Source organism: Littorina saxatilis, linkage group LG6, assembly GCF_037325665.1.
Source record: "Littorina saxatilis isolate snail1 linkage group LG6, US_GU_Lsax_2.0, whole genome shotgun sequence".
In the NCBI taxonomy this organism is placed as follows: domain Eukaryota; kingdom Metazoa; phylum Mollusca; class Gastropoda; order Littorinimorpha; family Littorinidae; genus Littorina; species Littorina saxatilis.
Window position 1 is genome coordinate 45,267,968 of NC_090250.1, and position 14,059 is coordinate 45,282,026.

Consider the following 14,059-nt stretch of genomic DNA (forward strand, 5'->3'; position numbering starts at 1 on the left):
GACATCATATTTGACTTTTGAGTTCTAATGTTGAGGCGGAACTGTGGTTACCGGAATTTCAATCAAATTTTGGTCAAACCTTCTTTAACACGGTCCGGACTCTGGTATTTCATTTCAGCTTTGAAGTTTAGCAATTAAAACGTGTATTCACCGATTCAAATTCTTCCTAAAATGAGAATTGCAATAACGGACACAAATGTGATCTTTTAATATTTCCTGAATCCGTCTTTTTTTCTGAAAATATGCTCAAAAATGAAGAAAATCCGTTTTATGTTAACTAGGTTTAGGATTAGTTTAATACTTACCGAGACCAGTCTGTGCTGTCTTGGTCGAAGAGTTTTGGTCAGCCCAGTCTTGGTGAGAAAAGAATCCAATGTGTTCATAAAGCTTTATTCGTTTAGGCGGACACATCGACTAAAATGATAAGATATCGCTGTACGCATCTTGATCTTAAGTTTCTTGTGCAAGAACTGGTGTGCTACACTCGACACAAATACCGGCCCTCTAAGTATCCATGTCAATTTGCATGAACAAAACTGATTTAAACTGTTTCACAATACAGAAAAACTTCTCAGAAATTGTACAGAGATAACATATGCATATGAAGAACCTCACGTGCTGAACGAATCAGACTTTAAAACATTCTGCGTCGTTTAATTATTGTTGTTCTAGGATGGAATACGTAATCGGAGACCGGATTTAGCTTTGCAAATGTCAAAACATGTTTAATGTATTCTAAATTGTGAAGGTGTGTACATTTGCATAAGTAGCGGAGTACACCTTTGTTTACAAATGTCAATCAATCAATCAATCAATCAATATGAGGCTTATATCGCGCGTATTCCGTGGGTACAGTTCTAAGCGCAGGGATTTTTTAAAAATGTTTTTTAATTTAATTTTTTTTTAATGCAATTTATATCGCGCACATATTCAAGGTGCAGGGATTTATTTATGCCGTGTGAGAAGGAATTTTTTTCACACAATACATCACGCATTCACATCGGCCAGCAGATCGCAGCCATTTCGGCGCATATCCTACTTTTCACGGCCTATTATTCCAAGTCACACGGGTATTTTGGTGGACATTTTTATCTATGCCTATACAATTTTGCCAGGAAAGACCCTTTTGTCAATCATGGGATCTTTGACGTGCACACCCCAATGTAGTGTACACGAAAGGACCTCGGTTTTTCGTCTCATCCGAAAGACTAGCACTTGAACCCACCACCTGTCAATATGGACAGTGTGACTGCGAAACGAACGCAAGGTGTGACTACAGACTCATTACTCATTCAATTTTCGGAAAAGAGTGATAAAAAGTAAGGTGGCCTTGTTTCTCGGGAATCACTGCTTTATAGTCAGGTTTTAGTTTCCTTGAACATTGTCACTGCTTATGAATAATTTATAGTAGTTTGGTTCACTGAGGTTTTTCTTTGTTCGAACGAATGAATGATTGAATAAATGAATAAATAATTATTGATCAATTATTTTTATTCGTTAATCACATTATTAGTCAATATTGTTTATTCATGATATGTATTTGTTACTCTTTTTTATGTCGGGAGTTGGGAGTGGAGCTCTTTGGCGGCGGCTGTTTTTACTTTAATTTATCACGGTGAAGAAAGTTCGTAAGTCAATTGAGGCCCAAGTTCACAAGTGATAGTTTGACACTTCAAACACATTAATTTTTCTCGGGATGTCGCCGTTGACAGGCCAATCTCATCCCTCTCAATCCCTGTTTTTAATGTGCGACCCGCTGACCCCAATAATTACGCCTTCAAACTAAAGGTCTTGTAAGGTGACCTCTTGTCCTGTAATGTCATTGTTTTATCGCACTCGGGATATGATGCTATATCAGACATGATACCTACCGTATCAGCGTCACGACGCATACTTGTCAGTCATATTGTTTCTGCTGACAGTGTACATTTGACATTTGGTTTTGGTTTTGAATGGATTTTAGGGCCTGTTTTCATTCAAATTTAACAGGTGGTCTTACGCTAGGAACTGACAGAGTGCATGTAGTGTGTAGAACTTTGTTTTCTTTCTTCAATGTGCGACTTGTATCCCCCCGCGGGTTAGGGGGAAGAATTTACCCGATGCTCCCCAGCATGTCGTAAGAGGCGACTAACGGATTCTGTTTCTCCTTTTACCCTTGTTAAGTGTTTCTTGTATAGAATATAGTCAATGTTTGTAAAGATTTTAGTCAAGCAGTATGTAAGAAATGTTAAGTCCTTTGTACTGGAAACTTGCATTCTCCCAGTAAGGTCATATATTGTACTACGTTGCAAGCCCCTGGAGCAATTTTTTTAATTGTGCTTTTGTGAACAAGAAACAATGAACAAGTGGCTCTATCCCATCTCCCCCCTTTCCCCGTCGCGATATAACCTTGAACGGTTGAAAACGACGTTAAACACCAAACAAAGAAAGAAAGTACGACTTGTACGCAATTAAGGTAGTTGGTCATTGTGTCTTTTAAAACATGATAGATTTAACGAAAACGTCTAAGTTGTACAGGGGCAGAGCAGATAAGCCCGAGGGAGGGGTTACAACCTGGGGTCCAGGGGTCGGTAGAGGTGGGGTACCGTGGCAACGCCCCGTTGGGGGGTCTGGGGGGCAAAGCCCCCCTGAAGCTGAAGAATTTTAGCTATCTTATAAACAATTTGTGGCTTATCCGTGATTTTAAACATGATCAACTGGTGTCAGCAGCCACTCATTATTTCTTTTAAAGTTAGTATTAAATAATGGCAATTTATCTTCCATGATATCTGCTCCCGACATCATATAGTATGGTTAGAAGAAAGACATGTCGCATAGGAGTGGCAGTTAAAACTGTACAAACATGATACTGATTAAACAATTAACACTTCCCCCGGCTTTACAGACAGAAACAACAACATTCACAAACTTTTTTTTTTTTTTTAAACAGCCGGGGGGGGGGGGGGGGGTCCGGGACCCCTGTAACCACCACCCCTAATCCGCCCCTGTTGTATTTAGAAATACATGCGTGTAAGTCTTCTTTGTTTTGCCGTTTAAAACCAGCACATTACGGTGCTCGCAGTTGTACCATCGCACTCAACTGTCTTACAGGGGAAATATTTTGATAAATCCAATTAACTTTAAAAAAAAAAAGAAGTTATTAATGACTATGCCGCCGAGATCTTGTCCGAAACATGGATGGAGCTGTCAACGTTATCATGCTTTTCTTTCTTTATTTGGTGTTTAACGTCGCTTTCAACCACGAAGGTTATATCGCGACGGGGAAAGGGGGGAGATGGGATAGAGCCACTTGTCAATTGTTTCTTGTTCACAAAAGCACTAATCAAAAATTTGCTCCAGGGGCTTGCAACGTAGTACAATATATTACCTTACTGGGAGAATGCAAGTTTCCAGTACAAAGGACTTAACATTTCTTACATACTGCTTGACTAAAATCTTTAGAAAAATTGACTATATTCTATACAAGAAACACTTAACAAGGGTAAAAGGAGAAACAGAATCCGTTAGTCGCCTCTTACGACATGCTGGGGAGCATCGGGTAAATTCTTCCCCCTAACCCGCAGGGGGGACGTTATCATGCATGTTCAATATGATGTTGAGTGTAATCACACTCAGTCAAACTTAAACCACTTAAGACCCAATCAAAGTGTCTCAGCCTTCCAAAGTAGCTCACTGCGTCAAGCGGGCGGGCCGAGCCTGGATGCGACCCCAGACACTATTGAGCTATGTACACTGGCTAACGTTAGGTATACTGGGTAGCAACTCAGAATGAGTTTGTTTGCATAAGGGTCGATCTACACCAGAATGTTTCGTTACAGGGATTTTGTATCTGCACATCATTCCAGTAGCATTAAACAAGCCAGGAAACTAACAATATAAAGTCACGTCCCCGAGAAAGAAGGCTCAGATTCAGTTGTCATTCATATCACTCTAAAACACCACAGGTTGCTGTGAAACGCGCTGTACGACTTGAGAACGATTAGTCAAGTTACACCACTGTACATAAAGGGAAAGTTTGTGTGCGCGCCTGTGTGTGTTTTTAATCTAAGACAAATGTCGCCAATGTTTGTACAGCGTGACGTTAAATAAACGATTTTATCATTGTCATCATCAAGTTACACTTTGCTCGGACAATGTGAGACCTCTTGACATCCATGGGAGACCATTGGGGGGGAGAGTCTTGAGGAAATCCCCACTAGCCGTTATCTGGATTGAGCCCTGTCTGCAAATACTCGCGCGATTAAACTCGGACTTACAAGCTCTTCGTAGTGATAGTAAGTAGGGTTGGCTCTCCGTAGCAAAAGGGAGTAAGTAGGAGAAGAGGATTGTTGAGCCTTTTCGTTGCAAAGAGTGAAGACGATTAGAGGGGTTGGCGGGAAAGTGAACACCAAAAATAGTACGTGTATTTGTTGTATGTTTGTATAATACCATCACTGAAATTTGGTATCAGGTTAGCTAGTATGAGTCTCATTTTCCGTCTTGAGATGTCCCGACTTTGACACCGCTGTCACCGACGACGTTAAATCTCAATCTCATTTGTCTTGCCTTGAATGTCTCAGTGTTCCTTCGTCTTAGCATAATTAGGTAAGAAAACATAGGCATGCAGTTTGAAGGTCTGACTGTTTGTTAGAATTCCAAGACTTTATGTTCGCACATGCCTGCTGTATTTGGAATTTTGGTTGATGTCGTCTTCTTACGTGGACAGTCAAGGCCTTGCGCCCTCACAAGCGAGCACACAGTCGTAAGAGTTCATTAGCTTATATTTGGTTTTCGGTTAGGTCGAATTGCTTCTTATTGCTGTTCACTGACAAAATATGTTAAACACGTTTCCGCTGACTCACAAAGCTTTCATTGTATTCACTGACACTCGGTTGTAAAGTTAAACTGACGACATAACTTCCACCACCACCTCCACTACCACCACCACGAACACAACAGCAGCAGCGGAAACAACAACAAGAAGAGCGACGACAACAACAGCAGAATCACCACCACCACCACCACCAACACAACAGTCTACACTTACACCCTTTTAGCTATCAACAGTACTTATCTCAGGCTGTCCGCCACTTCATCCTGACTGTGTCCTCCTCAGTTCAAAAGCCACAACCACGTGACAGCGCTGACAAATGGGTCCCCGATAGCTCACATGGTCAAGTGGCGAAATGTGATGTCGGCATCGTAAAGTCGGAAAAACACTTATGTCCTACGTGCCAGAGATTGGCATTTTGACTTCGCGGGTGTCGGTAGGTTGCTGGGAATGAACGTTCTGATCGAGAGAACTAAATCCTTCTAGATTTATCCGTTTTTCTAAAACTTCAAAGTTTTGGTAAAATCCCACAAAGAATTGGAATGAAGGTTTAGTGTAAGTTAAGTTCGTTGGGGCCATTAGGAATTCTTTACGAGGTGACTCACCTGACTTTCTTAAATAGGTTATATGGAAGGAACCAAGGGATATGGAGGTCAAAGATTAAAATCTGCGGTTTCACAGTTTGAGGAGCATTATTGTCTTTTGTTCTACAAGAAAAAGAAAAAAAAAAGAAAAAAAAGGAAAAAAGCAAGGAAAGAAAGAAAGAACAAGTCGCGTAAGGCGAAAATACAACACTTAGTCAAGTAGCTGTCGAACTCACAGAATGAAACTGAACGCAATGCAACGCAGCAAGACCGTATACTCGTAGCATCGTCAGTCCACCGCTCACGGCAAAGGCAGTGAAATTGACAAGAAGAGCGGGGTAGTAGTTGCGCTGAGAAGGATAGCACGCTTTTCTTTATCTCTATTCTTTTTAACTTTCTGAGCGTGTTTTTAATCCAAACATATCACATCTATATGTTTTTTGGAATCAGGAACCCACAAGGAATAAGATGAAATTGTTTTTAAATCGATTTCGGAAAAACATTTTAGTAAAAAAAATTTATTTTTAATTTTCAGAGCTTGTTTTTAATCCGAATATAACATATTTATATGTTTTTGGAATCAGAAAATGATGAAGAATAAGATAAACGTAAATTTGGATCGTTTTAAATTTTTTTATTTTTACAATTTTCAGATTTTTAATGACCAAAGTCATTAAATAACTTTTAAGCTACCAAGCTGAAATGCAATACCGAAGTCCGGCCTTCGTCGAAGATTGCTTGGCCAAAATTTCAATCAATTTGATTGAAAAATGAGGGTGTGACAGTGCCGCCTCAACTTTTACAAAAAGCCGGATATTTATCGAAAAAAAGAAAAAAACGTCCGGGGATATCATTCCCAGAAACTCTCATGTCAAATTTAATAAAGATCGGTCCAGTAGTTTGGTCTGAATCGCTCTACACTCACACACGCACAGACAGAGAGACAGACACACACACACACACACACACACACACACACACACACACACACACACACACACACACACACACACATACACCACGACCTTCGTCTCGATTCCCCCTCTACGTTAAAACATTTAGTCAAAACTTGACTAAATGTAAAAAAGCAATTAAACAACTAAGAAAGAAGGAAAGAAGGCAAGAAAGAAGGAAGGAAGGAAGGAAGGAAGGAAGGAAAGAAGGAAAGAAAGAAAGAAAGAAAGAAAGAAAGAAAGAAAGAAAGAAAGGAAGGAAGGAAGGAAGGAAGAAAGAAAACAAATGCCAAAAAAATGAAACAAAGACAAAAAAGACAGACAAAAAGTAGAACATTAAAAAAGAAAGTAAGAAAGAAAGAAAACAAGTCGCGTAAGGCGAAATTACTACATTTAGTCAAGCTGTGGAACTCACAGAATGAAACTGAACGCACTGCATTTTCTCACAATAACCGTAGTCCGCTGCTCGTGCTAAACGCAGTGAAACTGACGAGACTGTTTCGCGCGGTAGTGGTTTCGCTGTGCTGCATAGCACGCTTTTCTGTACCTCTCTTTGTTTTAACTTTCTGAGCGTGTTTTTAATCCAAACATATCATATAGATCTATATGTTTTTGGAATCAAGAACCGACAAGGAATAAGATGAAATTGTTTCTAAATCGATTTCGAAAATTTGATTTTGATCATAATTTTTATATTTTTATTTTTCAGAGCTTGTTTTTAATCCGAATATTACATATTTATATGTTTTTGGAATCAGAAAATGATGAAAAATAAGATGAACGTAAATTTGGATCGTTTTAAAAAAAAAAATTTCTTTTTTACAATTTTCAGATTTTTAATGACCAAATTTATTTATTAATTTTTAAGCCTCCAAGCTGAAATGCAATACCGAAGTCCGGCCTTCGTCGAAGATTGCTTGGCCAAAATTTCAATCAATTTGATTGAAAAATGAGGGTGTGACAGTGCCGCCTCAACTTTTACAAAAAGCCGGATATGACGTCATCAAAGGTATTTATTGAAAAAATGACAAAAATATGTCCGGGGATATCATTCCCAGAAACTCTCATGTGAAATTTCATAAAGATCGGTCCAGTAGTTTAGTCTGAATCGCTCCACACACACACACAGACAGACAGACGGACACACACACACACACACACACACACACACACAAACACCACGACCCTCGTCTCGATTCCCCATCTATGTTAAAACATTATTTTAGTCAAAACTTGACTAAATGTAAAAAGAGAAACAAGTCGCGTAAGGCGAAATTACTACATTTAGTCAAGCTGTGAAGCTCACAGAATGAAACTGAACGTACTGCATTTTTTCACAATGACCGTAGTCTGCCGCTCGTGCAAAAGGCAGTGAAATTGACAAGCCTGTTTAGCGCGGCAATGGTTGCGCTGTGCTGCATAGCACGCTTTTCTGTACCTCTTCGTTTTAACTTTCTGAGCGTGTTTTTAATACAAACATATCACATCTAGGCTTATGTGTTTTTGGAATCAGGAACCGACAAGGAATAAGATGAAATTGTTTTTAAATCGATTTCGGAAATTTGATTTTAATCATAATTTTTATATTTTTAATTTTCAGAGCTTGTTTTTAATCCGAATATAAGATATTTATATGTTTTTGGAATCAGAAAATGATGAAGAATAAGATGAACGTAATCTTAGATCGTTTTATAAAAATATAACTTTAATTAAAATTTTCAGATTTTTAATGACCAAAGTCATTAAATAATTTGTAAGCCTCCAAACTGAAATGCAATACCAAAGTCCGGCCTTCGTCGAAGATTGTTTGGCCAAAATTTCAATCGATGAGGGTGTGACAGTGCCGCCTCCACTTTTACAAGAAGCCGGATATGACGTCATCAAAGACATTTATCGAAAAATGAAAAAAATGTGTCTGGGGATATCATACCCAGGAACTCTCATGTAAAATTTCATAAAGATCGGTCCAGTAGTTTACTATGAATCGCTCTACACACACATACACACAGACACACACACACATACACACACACACACACACACACACACACACACACACACACACACACACACACACACACACATACACCACGACCCTCGATTCCCCCTCTATGTTAAAACATTTAGTCAAAACTTGACTAAATGTTAAAAAACAAAGGATTACTGTACTCACCGATACAAAGACGACACAAGACGATTACGAATTTTCGCTTCTGGAAGCTTCATCAGGAAAAGAACACAAAAGACACCAAAAAGCAGACGCAACACGGAACGAACAGGGTTTGAAAGAAAATGGAGGGGAAGCACGCAAAAAGGGGAAGGAACTCTAGGAACGGAAATGAATGAAAGGGGAGAGAAGTGGTTGGATGATGTCAAGGGCACAGGCATACAGACTAAAAGTAATACACACTCATAAAGGGGGGGGGGGGGGGGGGGGGGGGAGACAAAGGGGGAGAAAAATCAAAAATAAAAAAAAAAAGAGAGGAAAAACACACGCACGCACGCACACATACACACACACACACACACACACACACACACACTCACACACACACACACAACCAAACACATAAACATACACAGAAAGAAACACACACAACACACACACTATACAAATACACACACACACGTACCGTAAATCCACAGTATGTTTGGGGAATACAAGTACATCACATTTTCGCATTCAAACCGTCAGGTGTGGATGTGCCCAGGGATAAAATGAAATTCGACTCTACTTGTTTTCTGTCTGTGGAGGTGCTGTAAATTTGCCAGACACCTTTCACACGTGCATCCAGGGAGGTGTGGTTACTGCTGTTGAAATGTTGGGCAACAGACCTACAGCGGCGATGCCGAATATCTGCCAGATGTTCGGTGAAGCGGATAGAGAGGGTTCTTTCGGTCTCACCAATGTAGAGTACTTTGGGGCATTTGAGACAGGATATGGCATAGATGAGGTTGCGGCTGGTGCAAGAGAACGTGCGTTTAATTTTGAAATCTTTTCCTTTTTGCGTGTATCCCCTCCATTTTCTTTCAAACCCTGTTCGTTCCGTGTTGCGTCTGCTTTTTGTTGTCTTTTGTGTTTTTTTCCTGATGAAGCTTCCAGAAGCGAAAATTCGTAATCGTCTTGTGTCGTCTTTGTATCGGTGAGTACAGTAATCCTTTGGTTTTTTTTTAACTTTGTTCATCTTACCACAGTCACTTCGTTGTTTAGATTTTGACTAAATGTAAAAAGACACCAACAGATAAGCTGTCTTTAAATGCACGCGGATTGTGAAATGAATGTTTCAGATTTTTAGACTCCCTAAGCGGAGGCGACCACGGTGCAAGGGAAGCTCTATGGACGACCTACAACGCACGGCAACATTTGCGCGGAGAACCGGCGTTTCCATCTGAGTGATCGACAAGAAGAAGGAGAAGACTCCCTATGATTACTCTTGGCTATTATTTTGAATCTGTGCATGATTATCCCAGTATGAATATTATTAAAAAATTATTAAGATATGTCATTCACTTGGGTCATTCATAATCCAGCAGCACAGAATAAAAACAAACAAAGAAAGGTATGTTATTCAGGGGCGGATCACATCCTTTTCAAGGGGGGGAGGTTTCCAAACTTCTTTTAGGGATTTTTTTTTAATGAAAATCAAGGAAAATAGAGCAATCTGGTGCAATCTGAGCATCAGTTTTTCTTTATTTTCAATTTTATTAGTTTTGTTAGGCTGGGGGAGGGGGGGGGGGTGTCCAGAAACCCGGGAAACCGTCCGTGTTATTGGAACGTTGAATTTGGGACAAAACACAACGTTACATTCACAGTACTCTGACCCAAGGGTCCTTAGAGCAGAAAGACACACAAACACATATGATACAGATAATAAACCTATCTGAGCAATTGTCCAAACAAATCGCTCAGAAAACACAAGCTTTAATTGTGTCTTTTGCGTCGCTTGTGTCTTCTGAGCGCGTTTCTGAACAATTTCTCAGATACAGTAAGTTTATTATCTGTATCATTAGTGTGTGTCTGTCCGTCTGTCCGTCAGTCCGTCTGTCCGTCAGTCCGTCTGTCCGTCTGTCCGTCAGTCCGTCTGTCCGTCTGTCCGTCTGTCCGTCAGTCCGTCAGTCCGTCTGTCCGTCTGTCCACTTCAAAGACCGCTGGGTCGCAGTACAGTGAATTGAACGTTTTGTTTTGTTATAAATTAAATGTTCCAATAAGATCCCATTCTTGATGGGTTTTTTATTTTGGAACTTTAGTTGTCATTTGTTTCCGATCTATGTCATTTCTTTGGATTAAATTCAATGGAATGACGTGACGGAGTAGGTTTACAGGGCTGTGAACTTTTCACACTTACAGCAAACGATCCGATTTTAATAGTTACAGTGGGCAAATTGTATCGGACACGTATGCTGCTTTCAGGAAGTAAAGAATGGAGCTGTCAATCCTCGTATTTTCAGGCTTTATACGTAAAAAGTCTAATAACCATTACCAAGTGGACTTGTGAACTCTGTCAAGTGTATTTCTCACACAATACCCCAGATTGTGAAAAGTAAACACCACGCCAAGTTGTTTAAGAGTGTCTGATGCTTTGCCTGCCAAAGGTACACAATTCAGTTACTTTTTTCCTCCTAATTCCAGCTATGTTAAACAAACTGTACTTACACCCGAGGCAAATTCCAATCTCTCTCTCTCTCTCTTTCTCTGTCCGTCTGCCTGACTTTCTGTCTGTCTGTCTGTCATTCTTGTCTTGTCTTGTCTGTCTCTGTCTCTGTCTCTGTCTCTCTGTCTCTGTCTCTCTCTCTCTCTCTCTCTCTCTCTCTCTCTCTCTCTCTCTCTCTCTCTCTGTTTGTAAGGTTTGTCTAAAAAGGTCCGACTGCTTTCATTCAAGGCAAAAGTTATTGCATTGACAAGTCGTGTGTCGGCCAGATCAACACTGGCACGATTTTTTCTCCAGTCGTGGGTCTTGAACTGTGTGTGTATGTGTGTGTGTGTGTGTGTGTGTGTGTGTGTGTGTGTGTGTATGTGTGTGTGTGTGTGTGTGTGTGTGTGTGTGTGTGTGTGTGTTTGAGTGAGGCGAAGCACGTATGAGTTTTGCTCATCGGCTAATCGCTAAGATGCCTAGACGTCTTTTTTAAACAGAACATTAATCCAGACATGGCCTGACCAAACAGATCTGAGGACCAAAATGTGGGGAGCACTGGAGGACCTGGAAAGAACGTCCATGTGCATGGCATCCTCCAGATTCCGAGTCTGACACAACCGTCGTACGAAGAAGAAGAAGAAGAAACAGAACATTAAAAAAAAAAACCACTCTTACAAGGCGTGAAAAAATCAATTTAAAACATGGAGTCACAAGGACACTGTGGTAATTAGATTCAGCCTATCTTGGATAATTATAGCCCAGCTCTTGAAAACTACCCTTGCGCCTATTTTAGATAACAGCGACATTGATAAGTAACCCGTCCAATTTGCATCTCATTTGCATGCGTACAGGTTGACACTCTCTAGAATCTACACGTAGACAATAGGAAGAAGAGAAACACCTACACTTTATGCAAATGTATCCGTCGCCGAGACATACCGTCCTGGTTTCCGATTGACCCTCGGGTAGAATCTGATGCAGACTCGGTTCTCCCCGAGATAAAGTGAAAGAGATAATGGTTATTTAGTACACTCTTTGATTGCAATTTATGTTCCGTATATGGTCATTTTTAACTTCCATATATGGTCAAAGGTGGTGTAAAGCTCTGGAAAAACCCAGGAAACCATTGTGTAAAAGATCTGAGCATGCGCTCTGGAGAGCTAAAACATTGTGTAAATATCTGAGCATGCGCACTTGTTGTCAAAAGTCGGCAAAATTCACTTTACGTCATATTTTTAGCTGCGCAAGAATCTCCAATGACCAAAACATGGACCCCAAATAAAGGGAGATTTTTCACCGGTTCGAACCAAAATATCCAGTCCCACCACATGAGAATGTTCACACACTATCTGTATTCGATGTCAAAGTCTTCGAGAAAAGGATGTTTCTTACATTATACCCGTTTGTAACTGAAATACACGCATGCCTCGACCCCCGTAAGTGCCCCACTAAACAAAGTCTCTCGGGATTCCCAATGTGAGTTAAAAGTAGAACATTGTGTAATTTCTCTCTTGCTCTCTTCGACAAAAAGTAAATTTTAAGGGGCTTATTGTCCGTCAGGTCTTAATTGCCTATATTGGACATGAATTTGTTTATACGATTCGAGTTTTTACGCCCTCACGGCTTTTGATGTATGCGTGTTTAGGTGGTATCAGCCATCTGCACTTATGGTAGAATGACCAAGATCTTTAACGTGCCGTCTCTGTGTCTGCACATACAGTTAAACAGTGTCCGTCCCGGCCCGGATTCGAACCAGCGACCTTTCGATCGCAAGTCCAGTGCTCTACCACCTGAGCTACCCGGGCCCCGCTCTCTTCGACCATTTCTATGCATTTATTTCAAGCCCAAAACGTACAACTGTAAAGGATGGTGGGACATTCGGGCAGTGTTTTCCATAAATTATTCCCTTTTGGTCAGTCAGATGCCAGTCGAACGCAGAAGCAGAATAATGATAATAATAATAATAATAATAATAAGAAGAAGGTCAACCAGACAAAACAGATAGATCGCTCTCACTTTTCAAACTGAATAGAATGTCTGTACTTGTAATATTTTAAGCAGCGAGTACGAGAGTTACTTTTAGTTTGTTTTAATAAAACACTTTTGCTTTTTTTATTTTCTATTGTTTGTTTTTTAAACCCGAAAATTCATCTTGTTTGTGATGATCAAGTTTACTTGACTTGAAGCGAAAGTTACCCCAAACCAACATATATTTTTGTTTGGCCTTAGAGGAACCTGTGCACAAAATATGTAATGAATCTGACGAGGGATTTCAATACACTAGTATCTCCTTAAATTGCTGCGCTATGTTGATTGAAATTACGATATACACGAGGACGAATGTGTCTTTAATATTGACTAGAGTTGCGCTAACATTAAAATAAGATTGTTAAAACGGTACGGTGTATTTATGGGGACAGATGTGGTTTTAAGATGTGTTGTAATTGCTGCTCGTGACCTGTGAGAAAAGGAACATGTAAAGTATAAAAGTCAGTCAATAACACTTATGTCTTTGTAACCTGTGGCCACACGCGTGTTTATTGTTGTACACTACCCGGCAAAAGAAACGCAACTCATTCGCGCCCACTGTTGCAACTGATTTTTCGTCATTTTCAAATTGTCGTAAAATATGAACTAGATAAGGTACATAAAAAAGGAAGATAGATTCGTGGAGGATATTTTACTGGCTGTACGATTAGTGCGTATCATGTAATCGTTTTCTTTTTTTTACCTTTTCATAAACAATATACAGGGTAGGGGTCAAGCGAGTCGTGATTGCAGGCGAACGTGTATCACTTCGACTAGCTACAAAATTCGTAAAAATGCATATTTTTCAACCAGGTCAAGACAATTGTGGAGGAAATTCATCTCTTAACATGGTCATTTATATTAAATTATTCGCCAAAGCGTAACATATTTACAAAAATGAACACAAATCACTTAGACGGTGTAAAAAAAAGGTTGTTACAAAATTCGTAAAAATGCATATTTTTCAACCAGGTAAAGACAGTTGTGGAAGAAATTCATCTCTCAACATGATCATCTAATTAGAATTTTTCGCCAAAGCGTAACATAATT

General features: G+C 39.8%; 1 non-coding gene across 1 annotated transcript; it reads right to left on the bottom strand.

Moving 5' to 3' along the window:
• Nucleotides 1-12,713: 12,713 nt before the first annotated feature.
• On the bottom strand, nt 12,714-12,786 carry Trnaa-ugc (transfer RNA alanine (anticodon UGC)). The gene has a single exon. It is a non-coding gene; the product is annotated as a tRNA-Ala (tRNA).
• Between the last annotated feature and the right edge of the window lie 1,273 nt (nt 12,787-14,059).